We start from the raw sequence: 16,102 nt of genomic DNA on the forward strand, positions 1-16,102 counted from the left end.
GTCTTGCGAAATGTTCAAAGTCTACCAAGAGTTGGCGTCTAACGTAATTCGTGTCTGTCACCGGTGTCGGGACAAATTTGAGCCCTTTAGAAATAACGCTAACAGGCTGTCGCCAAGTTGTTTGTTTGAAAAATTCTTCATGAATTTCTCGTGTTTTTCTCTTTGTGTCTCAATCCGTTTTTTAGCCAATTTTTTTCTGCGCTCTTTGCGCTTGTTATTTGTTTTGTGCCCTTTTTTATTTTGAACCCCCGCTGCGGTGGTTAGGTTTTCAGAGATAACGCTGTTATATTTTTCAACATTTTTATTGTCTACAGAATTCTGCAACACATGTGTGTACAATATTTGTTTGAGCTTGTTGAATTCTTGCTGCAGTTTATCTACCTTATCTACATCGTGGTTTACAATGTTTTCTGTGTTCGACGAGTGCGACTGTTCTCGCATCGATCTATTTACATCAGTGGTAGCATTTGTGCTAGTATTTTTTAAGAGCTTGGTCTCAACGAAACTTTGCGGATCTCACGATCTATGAGAATAAATACCAAAACAATTACGCCATATTTTATAAAACTTGCGGCTGAGTTAACAGTGAGGTCAAACTATAAGCCTCAGAAGGTTACAACGCTTAGAATGTCACAAGCGGGTGTGAACATTCAGTATCGAAAGCTTACCATTCGCTTTTCCCTGCTCCTCTTCGAAGGTGGCTCTTGGTCTTCGTCTTCCTTTCGCTTAGCTGTTTTAAAGGATAAACACAAACGCGATGTCATCCTACTTCAGTTCACGTTTTAAGTTTAAACCTCAATTCATCAGCCTTGTGAAATCCTCGTCATTGAAGTGCATCGAGCACAAGGACGAGGTCTTTCCAGGCGCGCGTCCACATCTTCCTCCGCTCCAGCATAAAATCGATCCATTTCTTTCGCCTCCTCAGTCTTTGCGGGCATGTGGTGCCAAAGAAAGGAATCCTGTGCATGCTTATTCCATTCGCTTCGTCTTTGATGTTTCCACATCTCGCTGCAACACATCTTTCCGGCATTTTCGAGAAACGTGCAGAAATACCGCGACTTGTTTTCAGTGAGATCCAGAGAAAGGCTGAAGTCACGTGTTACTGAATCTACGTCACAGCTCTTGCTAAACCGAGAGGAGACTAATGCGAATAGTGGGCCAAAATGGCGGCAAATTTGAACGTCTTATGAAATTCATAAAAAAAATGCGTTTTATGCAAATCGAAAAATTTTTTCACTGAAGTTCTTAGGGTGATGTTTAGATTCAGATAAGAAAATAAAAAAAATTCCGATATGGGCACTTTAACGTCTCACTACAAATACGCTACAGTGCCCTTATATTAAAGGAAACACGGTAACGGAGATTTTGATGTATATTGGCTAAAACAGCTCAAACATTTGACAAAAAACCTGCTCTTTAACGTGTAATCACTCTTGTTGGAGCACTTTGATTAAAATATGAAATGATTTCTCCGCGGAATATTAATTTATAATCAGTTTTTAGGAGATGCTCAAACTCTCGCACTACACACTTAAAAAAATTGGCGCCCTTTTTAAGTTGCAATCCAATTCCGTCCTAGCCATCTGCACCCAAAACTGATTGATCCCAGTTTCTGGGCAGTAGTTCTGTTATTCTTAAATAAAACAAACCATTATTTTAATGTGCCAACGAATAAAAATAGGTTTTTTTATTGAACGTCTCACTACAAATACGCTATAGTGCCCCTATATTAAAGGGAACACTGTCACGGAGATTTTTTTGTCTATTTGCTAAAACAGCCAACGAATAAAAGTAGGTTTTTTTTATTGAACGTCTCACTACAAATACGCTATAGTGCCCTTATATTAAAGGGAACACTGTCACGGAGATTTTTTTGTCTATTGGCTAAAACGGCTCAAAATTTGACCAGCAACCTGTTTTTTAACGTCAAATCACTCTTGTTAGAGCACTTCGATTAAAATATGAAATGATTTCTCTGCGGAATATTAATTTAAAATCAGTTTTAAGGAGATGCTCAAAATCTCGCACTACACACTTGAAAAATTGGCGCCCTTTTCAAGTTGCAATCCAGTTCCATCCAAGCAATCTCCACACAAAAAATGATTGATCCCAGTTTCTGGGCAATGGTTATGTTATTCTTAAATAAAACAAATCATTATTTTAATGTGCCAACCAATAAAAATAGGTTTGTTTCTTTATTTAACGTCTCGCTACAAATACGCTATAGTGCCCTTATTTTAAGGGGAACACGGACACAGAGATTTTTTTGTCTATTGGCTAAAACAGCTCAAAATTTGACCAGAAACCTGCTCTTTAACGTCAAATCACTCTTGTTAGAGCACTTCGATTAAAATATGAAATGATTTCTCTGCGGAATATTAATTTAAAATCAGTTTTAAGGAGATGCTCAAAATCTCGCACTACACACTTGAAAAATTGGCGCCCTTTTCAAGTTGCAATCCAAGTCCATCTTAGCCACATACACCCAAAAATGATTGATCCCAGTGTCTGGGCACTAGTTGTGTTATTCTTAAATAAAAGAAATCATTATTTTAATGTGCCAACTCATAAAAATGTTTTATATCAAGCCATGTTTTCAGTAAGAAGGACGCTAAAAACCTTGCATTGCGTGACCAAGAGCTCTGCGTGGCGGCGCACTTGTTTGCTGAGGAGATAAACACAGAGTCGGATTTGGTTGGAGAAAATTTGGCCACCAAAGGTGACGAACTTTATTTTCAAGATCTGCCAATATATAATAAACTAAATATCTCTTCAGCAAAAGGTGGGGGAAAAAACCGCCAAATAGCCACAGAGTGTGGCACCCCCACCAAGACGCCAGCAGAGCCCGTGGGCAAGTAGGTCGGGAAGTGGCAGCCCTTGCGTGACCCGCTTCACCAACCAACGAGAGAGCTATTAAAGCGTAAAACATGAATCCTTGATATTACGTTAAGAAATGATGCAGCCCCCGTCTGACCATCACTCTTTGTTATTTATTTAGTTATTTTTATTGATACAGCGAGACAGACTTTGCAGTGAAGAAACGCCGCACCTCAGAGTCCTTGTATGAGATGATGCAGCCCCTGACTGACCATCAACGCAGACACGCAAGGCGTTGTGAAATGTTACGATTTTATAAAGTGCTACAAACACGACATGGTGCAGCCTGTGCGTGACCACCAATTAAGTAGCGATTAGGGAAAAGTTCTACATATACATGACAGACAAGCTGCATGGCAGCCCGTGACTGACCCATGAGAAATTAAATTCCTTGTAATGTAGAATTACGAATGTAAAGTTTAAAGGCATCAGACTTCCAGCGGCCAAGAGCGCGAATCTGGGCGTCAGAAAAACCTTTGTCCGCTGCGAGACAAGCCGCACCGATGCGAAAGCTGTGGCTCTTATAGCGTTGAGCATTCAAACCACAGAAAATTAAGCAGCGCCTAAGTTCGGTGTTAAATTGGTTAACCGTAATGGGTGTATTGTCTGCATGACAGAAGAGGGGACCGGGGTTGTTACCCCGGAGATGGCAATACCGGAGTATGAACGTAACAGGACAAAACGGTGAAGATTCATCATCAGGAATAACAATGTCAAAAGGGCGATTGCTAGTATTATGTTTGAGATGGGTGATTGTGATCTTAATAGAGTGGATTTTCCCACCGGTTGCGAGGAATCGGATGTTATCGTACGGAATTACGGTGGTGTGACACGCGCTCCTGGCCGCTAGTTCACCAATGCGAAAGAAACCATAGAAAGCTGTGAGAAACATGGCTGAAAAAAGTATAGGCTGTGCTGCCGAAGAGTTGGTGTGCTGGAGAGAGCTTATGAGGTCATGTAAGATAGGTTTAGATATCGGTAGCCTGACATCACACGATTTCTGACGGCGGAGCGATGTCAAAAGTTTTTGAATAAGGAAAGCCTTTGTGGGGTCATGCAAACCTTTCATCTTGTGGACGTAACCATTGGCCGATAGATAGGAATGAACAGTCGAAGGCGAAAGATTTCTACCGTCGAGAAAAGAAATAGAAAGCGCCGAAGACGCGGTGGTTAACGGTAAATGGAAGGCTTTTGTCTTGTAAAATTTCTCGTGAAATTCACGGTATAGTGTCCACGCTCTACTGTATGACTGACCCGAACCTTATGCCAATACAGAGCTCAAGAGACTCTCTAAGTTAGAAACCAACTCTTCGGCAAAAGAATCTCGGGCACTATTGTTGGCAATTCGTCTGCTTGGGGCGAAAGTTCCTTGAACCGTGCTATCTGAAATCGTGAAAGACAATTGGCCCGGGTTTTATTAAGACCTGGGATATGTCGAGCACGAAAGATAATGTTATAATTGAGAGCAGTTAGAACCAAGTCGCGGATCAATATCATAACTAATTTGTGTTTGGATGTCTGTTGATTGATAATACTGACAAGCGCAGCGTTATCAGTAACAAACACGATACATCGGTTAACCATCTGAGAACCCCAAATACGCACTGAGAGGGCAATGGGAAATAGTTCGAGAAATGTAATATTGAAGGATTGCCACTGATCCGCAAAAGAACCGAAGAACCAGTGAGGGCCAAAGATAGCACCATAGCCCTTTGATCCGGCCGCATCGGTATACAGTTCGAGAGGAGGAGATGTGTGCCACTTATCATCCAAGAAAAACGAACGGCCATTAAATGCCCTCAGAAATGTTAGCCATACGTCCATATCGTGTTTGGTTTCTTTAGTGAGCCTAATGCGATGATGTGGGCGTCTCCCCCCAATAGTGAGATCAATTAGGCGGCGAAGAAAAGCACGCCCAGGGACGATTACAGAACATGTAAAATTTAATAGACCTATTAGGGACTGTAATTCTCGCAGAGTAACTTTACGACGTTTGCAAAAGGATTCAAGTAATAGGCGACATTTTTGAAGCTTATCTTCCGGCAAACGAGCTTCCTGATTAATTGAATCAAGTGTGATACCCGCAAATTGTAGAACTGGAGATGGTCCACTAGTTTTTTCCTGAGCAATGGGCACGCCGAGATAATCACACATACGAAGAAAATTGCTTAAATCGGTGCAGCATTGCTCTTCGGTACGCGCAATAAAAAGAAAGTCGTCAAGAATGCGAAGAACTCCGGATGCGCCAAATCGGTGCACGGAGATCCACTCCGAGGAAGAACTATAAGCTTCAAAAATTTGACACGAGGATGACAGTCCCATAGGAAGACATACGTCAAAGTAAAACTGATTATCCCATTTCATGCCTAGCAAAGGAAAATCGGACGGATGAATGGGAATAATCCTGAAGGCTGATTTAATATCGGTTTTGGCCAAAAAGCAACCAGCCCCTAAACTTTTAAGTACCGCGATGGCATCAGAAATAGAAGCGTAGTGAACCGAAGAATGTGCGTCCGGTATGTGATCGTTTACTGAGTTGCCCTGAGGGTACGATAGGTGTTGAATTAAACGGAATTCGGAGAGGTCTTTTTTGGGAACAATGCCTAAAGGAGAACAAACAAAGTTTGGAAAAGGAGGGCAAATAAAAGGACCACATACCCTCCCGGCCTCACACTCTTTACGTAGTTTAGTCCGAACGATTTGCGGTTGGTCTAAAGCGCTTTTAAGGTTGGGTGAGTGCAACGCGCAGCGTTCCCCATCAAAACCAACGCGAAACCCAAGAGTAAAACCATTAACTTAGTAAAGGCGGAGAGAAGTGTCGTATCCGCTAAGAAGGAAATTAAGCCGATCCACCTTTACGGGTGTTGCTGGCTTGTGCAGCGACAGTTGAAATGCCTGCTTTGACGGGGTGTGTTTTAGGTTGGCTGGAGGAACACTGTGCGGCAGGGTGTCTCGAGCCACACTTATAGCAAATGTGTTCGAAACGGCACCCGTTGCACACCTTCCCCACATGGAAACGCCAGCATGTGCCTTTTGGAAAGGACTGGGAGCGGGAGCGCAGTGGTCCCTTGTCCGAGGTAAATTGGGTTTTCGGACGAAAACTTATCACAGCCTTCAGCCAAAGTTCCCAGTGAATCACGCCCCATGGGTATTGTGCAGGGGCTGATTGCCTTATAAAACGAAATTGTTCGTCATAATACAACCAGTCACCTGGTTTTGAAGCGATGTCGCGAACGATTTCACAATATTTCATCAGCTTGGGTGTGTCCGTGGGTAGTTTTTCCGAATAGATCGCAACAAAAATATTAAATGCCGAAAGCCACTGGTTGATAGTTTGGATCTTTTTAACTGGTTGGCTAGGTTCTAAAGTTAAGTGAGGGCGGGTGGTCTCACCATCCCAAGAGGCGAGAGACAGGGAATACTTTTGATTATTGGGAGAAAACGAGAGGAGAGTCCCAAAATCAAGATATTCGTTGGACCAGATTTTGGCCTTGCCTTTGGAACTCACCCGACTGCTAAGAGAAACAGCCACGCTAGGAAAAAATTTGTTTCGGAGCCGGCGAGTCTAACCCAGGCTCAGCTAAGGTGACTACGTTTTCGCTACGCGATGGAGTACCTTGGGTGATCTCGGCCAAGGATTCTTCGACTATATTGGTCGCTGACTGGTCCGTGGAGGACTGTGTCTCCTGGCTGGGTGCGGCTGCGCCTTGCGCGTTCATTGCCTCCGCGATAGCTTGCTGTACTGCGGTAGAAATGGAGGCCGAGAGGGCCTGCATGTTGAAGTAAAAGTAATTAGATTAAGATAAGGCTAAAATGAAAATGAAAAGCCTTGACATAAAATCCCATTATGATGTCGTCATAACGGTGTCTTTTTTTTCTATATTCAACATCTTAATACAAATACGCTATAATGCCATTATCTTAAAGGGAACACGGTCACGGAGTTTTTGTGGATATAGGCTAAAACAGCTCAAACATTTGACAAAACACCTGCTCCTTAAGTCTTTGCGTTAAATCAGCGCAAAGAATATAAATCGCTCTTGAAAACTGCGTTTTACTCCATTTTGTGTTGGTAACTGTCTTTTGCCAAATTTTGAGCATCTCTTGTCTGAAAATGTCAAATCTGCACAACTAATACAACTGGCTCTTGAAAACTGCGTTTTACTCCACTTTGTGTTGGAAACTGCGTTTTGCCAAATTTTGAGCATCTCTTACAGAAAATGCGTTTTGTGTCAAATATGCGCAAAGAGTACAACTCGGTCTTGAAAACTTCGTTTTACTCCATTTTGTGTTCAAAACTGGCTGTTGCCGAATTTTGAGCATCTCTTCCCAGAAAATTCGTTTTGCGTCAAATCAGCGCAAAGAATACAACTGGCTCTTGTAAACTGCGTTTTATTCCATTTTCTGTTGGAAACTGGCTTTTGCCATATTTTGAACATCTCTTGGAAGAAAATGTGTTTTATGTCAAATCTGGGCAACGAATACAACTCGCCCTTCAAAGCGGCGTTTTGTTTTATTTTGTGTTGAAAACAGGCTTTTGCTAAATTTTAACCATCTCTTGCCAGAAAATGGCTTTTGCGTCAAATCTGCGCAAGGATTACAACTCCCTCCTGAAAACTGCGTTTTTGACTCCATTTTTTGTTGGAAACTAGCTTTTGCAATTTGTTAGCATCTCTTGCCAGAATATGTGTTTTGCGTCAAATCTGCACAAAGAATACAACTTGCATTTGAAAACTGCGTTTTACTCCATTTTGTGTTGGAAACTGGCTTTTGCCAAATTTTGAGCATCTCTTGCCAGTAAATGCGTTTTGCGTCAAATCCGCGCAAAGAATACAACTCCCTGTGGAAAAAGCGTTTTCTCCATTTTGTGTTGGAAACTGGCTTTTGCAAATTTTGAACATCTCTTGAAAGAAACTGTGTTTTGCATCAAATCTGCACAAAGAATACAACTTGCACTTGAAAACTGCGTTCAACTTTATCTTGTGTTGGAAACTGGCTTTTGCCAAATTTTGAACATCTCTTGGCAGAAAATACGTTTTGCGTCAAATCTGGGCAACGAATACAACTCGCTCTTTACAAAGCGTTTTCCTCAATTTTGTGTTGGAAAATGGCTTTTGCCAAGTTTTGAGCATCTCTTGCCAGCAAATGCGTTTTGCGTCAAATCAGCGCAAAGAATACAACTCGCTGTGGAAAAAGTGTTTTTCTTCATTTTGTGTTGGAAACTGGCTTTTGCCAAATTTTGAACATCTCTTGAAAGAAATGCGTTTTGCGTCAAATCTGCGGTCAGCGATGGCGGATAGACGTGGATTTTAGAGCTCCGCTTAGTTCTGGCTAGACCGCGCGTATTCCACCACATAAATAGCGAAAAAACATTGTAATAGCACTTTGGGTCGGTTAGAGAGACCTAAAGAAGCAAATTGGTAGCTTTTCAAGCGAAAATGTCGGAAACTCCTTCTGACACGTGTTCACTCGAAGAACTTTATAGGGTCGAAGATTTAAAGGACATCTCGAAATGCTTCGCGAAACTTCACACAAATATAGGAGCAGAATTCTGCCAGGTTCGTGAGAAACTCAAGGAAACAACCGACCGAGTCGTGGAATTGGAGAAGGCGATGTCACACTTCGAAAATGAGCAGTTGGAGATGAAGGAAAGTACGATACCCGGGATAATAGAAGAGGCTGAAAAGCGCGACAAGTCCATACGCAACGAACTTCTTGCCCTGAATCTTTGGGGCAGGAAATGGAATCTCATTTTTCACGGTATAACCGGGGAGTTAAAAGAAACTTCTGAAGCTACAAGACACAAAATTCAAGAATTCTTCAATACTACACTCAAGATGGATCCAGGTGAAGTGAAAAATATTAATTTCGCTGCGTGCCACAGAATTAGAGGAAGCCGAGACGCCACTAAAGAGTCGATCATCGTCAGGTTTGTCGACCTGCAACAGCGGGATTACATTCTTAATCTAGCCAAGAAGCTCCCAAAAGGATCAGGTTATGGAGTGATGGTCGATCTACCACCAGAGCTCTCGAAGCTTAGAGGCCTACTTCTCAAGAAGAAATGGGAGCTTCCCTTTCAGCAACAAAAGGAGGCGAAATTAAAGTATCTACAGAAGGCCCCATTCATTCAACTAGTCGTGGCTGGTCAGGTTCAAGAATCAGGTTGAACTATGGAAAAAGCTAAGTTATTGCCTGTCTTACTGAGTAAAAGCTAATTTCAAGAATAGCATATCTAATAATTATGTCGCTATTAAAATTTTGTTTAAGTACTTCTAGTACGCGCGAGTCGCAGCACAGGACATCATTACTATAAGCCAGAAGCTGCAATCGCTAACAGGACGCTACTTGTTGTGTTTGTTTAGTGTCTGTTTGTTCTTGTTCTGGATTGATAAGTCTCAATCTGTTTTCGTCTTACATATGCAAATATATATATTTATTGTAGCGTTTGCTCTGTGCCAGCAAATCAATTCTACCCTTTTGCGTTGTAATAAGTATGCAAGATTAACAGATCATAACATTTAAATTCAGTGAGGATAAAATTAACAGATTGAAGATCGGGACATTGAATTGTAAAGGTTTAGCAGATGAAAAAAAAAAGAAAAGACGTCTTTAATTGGCTTCGGCAAAAGAAACTTGACATATATTGTCTACAGGAAGCGCATATCCAAAATAGCAAAAGAGAACAAGCAAGGTGGAAATCCCAATGGGGCTATGAGGCGTTTTTTAGCAGTTTAGATAGCAAAAGTTGCGGAGTTGTTATTCTATTTAACAATACATTTGAATATGTGCTGCACAATGTAATTAGCGATCAACAAGGCAGATATATCGTATTAGATATTTCCATTTTTCAGCAACGTTGCACTTTGGTTACTCCGTATGGTCCGAACACGGACTCGCCCGAATTTTTTACAAACCTGAAAGAAAATCTAATCAATTGGGAACTGTCAAATCAACCTATTATATTATGCGGGGACTGGAACGTGGTGCTAAATTACCATAATGACACGATAAATTACTCAAAGGAAAACAATCCGAAGGCTCAAAAATCTGTGCTGGATTTAATCGATACTTTCGAGTTGGGCGATGCCTATAGAGACCAGGAACCAACTGGACGTAGTTATACTTGGCGTGCGTACAGTAATTTAAAACAAGCAAGACTCGATTATTTTCTTTTGTCTACTGATTTAACGGGTCTAGTGGAGTCAATTCAAACCAATGCTGGCCATCGCACGGATCACTCATTAGTAGTTATGAATATGATTTTTACACATCAGGAGAGGGGCAGAGGGTTCTGGAAATTCAATAATTCTCTACTGCCAGATCCGGCATATGTGAAACTTGTCAAGGATTGTATAAATGAGACTGTGGATGAATACAAAATTAATGGTGACATAGAAAATCCACAGCCCCATACTTTTTCTATTAATGACCAACTTTTGTTTGAAACACTTAAGCTTCAAATTCGGGGTAAAACAATTTCTTATGCAGCATGGAAGAAAAAAGAGCAAAATAAGACTGAAAATTTTCTAGAAAAGGAAATAAATTTTCTTCAGCAGAGTTTAAATGAATCTCCCGGTGAAAGAACCAAAAGGAAACTCGCCCAAAAACAGAATGAGTTACAAGAACTGAGAGAGCATAAAATGCGTGGTACAGTTATGAGGTCAAAAGCTAATTGGATAACTAGGGGTGAAAAAAGCACTAAATACTTCTTGAATCTGGAGAAAAGACATTACACAAACAAATTAATTCCTAAGCTAGTTTTAGAGGAGGCTACCGAAATCACAGACCAAAAAGATATAATTAGGGAGCAGGAGCGTTTTTATGAAAAGCTTTATACCTCCAGGAAAACTCAATTCAGGGCTGATCATTCTGCCACATTTTTCAATCAAGATAATATAAGGGTGAAGTTGACTCCTGAAGAAAAGGACTCTTGTGAGGGTAACATTTCTGCTAAAGAATGTTTAGATGCCCTAAAAGCTATGGGTGATGGAAAAAGTCCTGGGATGGACGGTTTTACCGTGGAATTTTATAAATTTTTTTGGAATGGCCTCAGCCATTATTTAGTGCGTTCAATTGATTTCTCATATAGCATTGGCGAAATGTCGGTCACTCAGAGAAGCGCACTTATAACTACCTTACCTAAACCAAATAAGACAAAGTTCTATCTGAAAAATTGGAGGCCGATATCTTTACTTGGAGTTGATTATAAAATAGCTTCAGCTGTTGTCGCAAATCGTATTAAGAAGGTTCTCCCATCCATCATTTCACACACCCAAAAAGGCTTTTTAAAAAACAGGTCTATGGCCGAAAACACAAGGCTAATTTATGATATTATAGATAAACTAAATTCTAACAACGAAGAGGGCTTACTGTTATTAATTGATTTTGAAAAAGCATTTGATTCGGTAGAATGGAACTTTCTTGACGGAGCCTTAAAGTTTTTTAATTTCGGAGAGTCTATAAGGCGGTGGGTTAAAACCTTTTACAAAAATATTAATAGCTCCATTTTATACAATGGTCATTGCTCCAATTCATTTTCGGTCTTAAGAGGTGTTAGACAGGGAGATCCCCTGTCACCATACCTTTTTATTATTTGTGCTGAACTTCTCGCAGATGCAATAAAACAAAACGGTCAAATTAAGGGCATCACTGTTAATAATGAAGAATTTTTACTTGGACAGTATGCGGATGACACTTTTTTCCTTTTAGATGGAACTGAAACTTCACTCTCCCAATGCCTGGACATCTTGGAGCTCTTTGGTGAGTGCTCAGGTCTGAAGGTGAATGTAGAAAAAACTAAGGCGGTATGGCTGGGTAGTAAGAGATTCTCGAAGGTCATATTACTTCCGGAGAAAAATTTAGCATGGGTATTTAATGAACCTTTTGACATCCTAGGGATAACGTTTTTTGTTGAAACCCAGCAAATAGTGGAGTACAATTACAAAATACAGCTACAGGAGGTCAGAAAACTTTTAGACTCGTGGTCCTGGAGACTTTTGAGTATCATAGGCAAAATACAGGTAATTAAGTCTCTCTCAGTATCTAAATTTGTTCATCTCTTAACAACACTTCCTACTCCAAATGCCTTTTTTCTTAAAGAATTAGAAACTCTTCTTCTCCTTTATCTGGGATGGAAAGAGTGATAAAATAGCAAGGAAAACAATCATTAATGATGTAGATGATGGGGGATTGAAGATGACCGATATTCGATCATTTGCCAAGGCTCTGAAGATCTCCTGGGTTAAGAAAGTGTGGGACGTAAATTATCAGGCAGACTGGAAAAGGCTCCTGCTTTCCGATCACCTTTACTGGAATGATGTCTGGTTACTAAACAAAAGATCATTATCACGCCTGGCCTGCTCTTTTGGGACATATACTTTCTGGAGGAATGTAGTTGAATCATGGGCAGATTATGTTCAGGAAACGGTAGAAGCCGGTGACCTTCTGTCACAGCCACTATGGAATAATGTTTTTATTAAGATAGAAAATAAACCTGTGTTTTATAGGTCGTGGTATAAAAAAGATTTACGTTACGTCAATGATCTTGTAGACGAATCCGGCTTTTTTATGTCACCAACCGATGATTAATAAGTTTAGCCTAACTTGTACCTTTTTACAAGCTTATGGTATTATGTGCGCAATTCCAAGTTCATGGAAGTCAAAGATTAGAGAGTTTGGTAAACGGTTACCTGTGGTCAAATCCCAAAATATAGATAGGTTATTTAAGACAAAAAAGGTGACCAGCTTTACTTATGACGCTTTGCGAAAATCGGTTGCCATACAGCCAACTAAGGTGCAGCGTAAACGGAATAAATATCTACCATCTCCTGTCGAGGATTGGTCTACCTATTACAGTATCCCTTTCTTATGCACGAGTGCTAGTAAGCTGAGAAGCTTTCAATATAGGATATTCCATAGAATTATTGCCACAAATGTATTGTTAATGAAAATGGGTATTAAGGATCACGATAATTGCTTTTTTTGTGACAGTAAACCTGAAACCATAGAGCACCTTTTTTGGTACTGTGACCGGATATCCCACTCTGGATCGCCCTCGCAAATTGGATCTGGTCGGTAACAGACATTGAAATAGAATTTTCTCTTGAATCTGTTCTCTTGGGCTATACAAACTGTATGCCTTATAAGAATGCGATTAATTGTATTATTTTAGTAGTCAAGTTTTTCATATACAAATGCAAAATGGAGGGACGTGAACCCGATTTCGCTGGCGTACAGAGCTACGTTAAGTTTCATTACAATATTGAAAAATTTGCACGTGACTTTTCTCATCACGATAAAATTTTAAGTAAGTGGAAACCGATGAAAAAATTATTTTCTCAATAAATGATGTAATGTGCTGTAATGTAAGTAGAATAAGCATTGTACCGTATTTTAAGTTGAGTAAGTATTGTAATGTAAGTAATGTAAGTTGTATCTTGAAAGTAGAGTTATCGTAATGTTAGTGGTGTAAGAGATCTGTATTGTGAGTAATGTAAGCAGTTTTGTGTTTTGCAAATTAAAAAAAAAAATCTGGTCAACGAATACAACTCGCTCTTGAAAGCGGCGTTTTTCTTCATTTTGCGTTGAAAACCGCCTCTGCCAAATTTCAAGCATCTCTTGCCAGAAAATGGCTTTTGCGTCAAATCTTCGCAAAGAATACAACTTGCTCTTGAAAACTGCGTTTTACTCCATTTTGTGTTGGAAGCTGGCTTTTGCAAATTTTGAGCATCTCTTGCCAGAAACTGTGTTTTGCGTCAAATCTGCACAGAGAAGACAACTTGCACTTGAAAACTGCGTTTAACTTTATTTTGTGTTGGAGACTGGCTTTTGCCAAATTTTGAACATCTCTTGGCAGAAAAAGCGTTTTGCGTCAAATCTAGGCAACGAATACAAGTCGCTCTTCAAAGGTGCGTTTTGCTTCATTTTGTGTTGAAAACTGGCTTTTGCCAAATTTTAAGTATGTCTTGCCAGAAAATGGCTTTTGCGTCAAATCTGCACAAAGAACACAACTTGCTCTTGAAAACTGCGTTTTACTCCATTTTGTGTTGGAAAATGGCTTTTGCCAAACTTTGACCATATCTTGCCAGAAAATGCGCTTTGCATCAAATCAGCGCCAAGAATACAACTCTTTTCCTGAAAACTGCGTTTTTGACTCCATTTTTTGTTGGAAACTAGCTTTTGCAATTTGTGAGCATCTCTTGAGTAGTATAACAGTTGAGGGTATGAGATCACGTTTCAAAACTGTACCATTTCTGACCCCCAACTCACCCATGATCATCGATTAAATCCAACCAACTCATCAATTTTCGATTTTCAAAAATAACACATAATTTGACCCCAACTCACCTATCATCAATACCTTTTTCAAGCCCTTTAATACAATATTTGATTTCCAAGACCACTGGCTTGATATACTTTGATACAACAGCTAAAAAATCCTCGGTTCCATATCCGGTCGTATGACCAAAACAAAACAAACACGAAATTGGAGTAAGATTGGTGCTCCCACGACGAAAATTCCAATCATGGTTGATTCGGTTGGTAATCAATCATCACTGTCAAAGCCAACATTGCTGTTAAAAGGTTCATCTATGGCCTCCTCATTGGAAAATATTGATAATTTACAAAATAAACGCAATGATAAAAATAATATATCATATAAGTATATGAACAAATCTAATTTATCTAAATTGACAAAAAATCAATTGATAGAATTATTGCTCAATCAACAAACTCCAAAATCTGCACCGCGTAGTAAATGGAGAAAACAAGAAACTACAACTCCAACTCCATTACCAAGAAGAAATAAATATATTCCAATCCCATATCCAAGACCATCTGTGAAACAAATGGTTCAAAACTATGAAAATACAATCATTGCACCTCCAAAACTATTCATGAATACCCCAATCCCGCTCCAAGATTGAAAAAAGCAACTCCTGTTCCATCTCCAAGAAATAATATTATTCCTCCTCCAAAACAATTCATGGATAAACCTGTCCCTGCTCCAAGAACGAAAAAGATTGTTCCAATTCCATTGCCAAGAAATGAAATTAATGAAACTGCAAGAGGATTTCAAGGATTCACCAAATCTTATCAAGTTGGAATCAAAAATACAATGGACCCTTTGGTTCAACTGAATTCAACCAGATTGGCTATTTCACATTTTATTAAACAATTATTACCACAAATGCAAGGTTTGAAATTTATTGAAACTTTGAAAATTACTTTTCAGCAAAAAGTTCGTGAACAAATCGTTTCCAGAATTGGATATTTTAACAGTAAACCAAAAACAATTATTAATGCTAATGATTTACAATCATTTTTAAGGTGTTAAAGTTGAACAAATTCTGAACACTATACATAAATGGATTAGTCAAGGCTCTGCTCCAAGCATAAATTCCATTGATGGTCATTTTATCAATATCATCCAATATGAACCACTTGCTGGCAGTTCATATATTGAATTTCCAACGGAATTACAGCATTCTAAAAAAGGAATCATTAATCTACTGAATGAAGATAATCAATGCTTCAGATGGTGTCATATTAGACATTTGAATCCACAAGAAAAATTTCCACAAAGAATAAAAAAAACTGATAAATCATTTATCAAACAATTGAATTATGATGGTATTTACTTTCCTGTTTCCATCAAACAATATAACAAAATTGAAACCCAAAACAGTATCAACATCAATGTATTCGGTTATGAAAACAAGCAGCCTTATGTAATTTATATTTCAAAAGAACAGTTTGATGATGTCTTGAATTTGCTGCTGATTTCTGAAAATGAAAACACACATTATTGTCTTATAAAAGATTTCAATCGATTTATGTTCCATCAAACAAATCACAAAAATAAGAAACACTTTTGTATGCATTGTTTGCAATGTTTCTCATCTGAAAAAGTGTTATCGAAACACAAATAAATTTGTCTGGAAATCAATGGAAAACAAGCTATTAAAGTGCCCAAAGTTGGATCAAAAATTGGTTTCAAAAACTTTAAAAAACAATTACAACTTCCATTTGTGATATATGCTGATTTTGAAGCTATCACTGAACCAATTCATGGTTGCCAACCATCCAACCAAAAATCATTTACTGAAGCATATTAAAAACATACTGATTGTGGTTATGGATACAAAGTTGTTTGCTGTTATGATGATAAATATACCAAACCAATACAATATTATCGAGGAGAAAAAGCTGTTTACAAATTTAT

The 16,102-nt window shown here is 39.2% G+C and overlaps 1 pseudogene; it reads right to left on the reverse strand.

Moving 5' to 3' along the window:
- Positions 1-5,716: 5,716 nt before the first annotated feature.
- On the reverse strand, positions 5,717-6,653 carry LOC146476673 (uncharacterized; annotated as a pseudogene).
- Positions 6,654-16,102: the final 9,449 nt, after the last annotated feature.

This window comes from Pavona decussata, unplaced genomic scaffold (assembly GCF_977016875.1).
Source record: "Pavona decussata unplaced genomic scaffold, jaPavDecu1.1 SCAFFOLD_75, whole genome shotgun sequence".
NCBI lineage: Eukaryota > Metazoa > Cnidaria > Anthozoa > Scleractinia > Agariciidae > Pavona > Pavona decussata.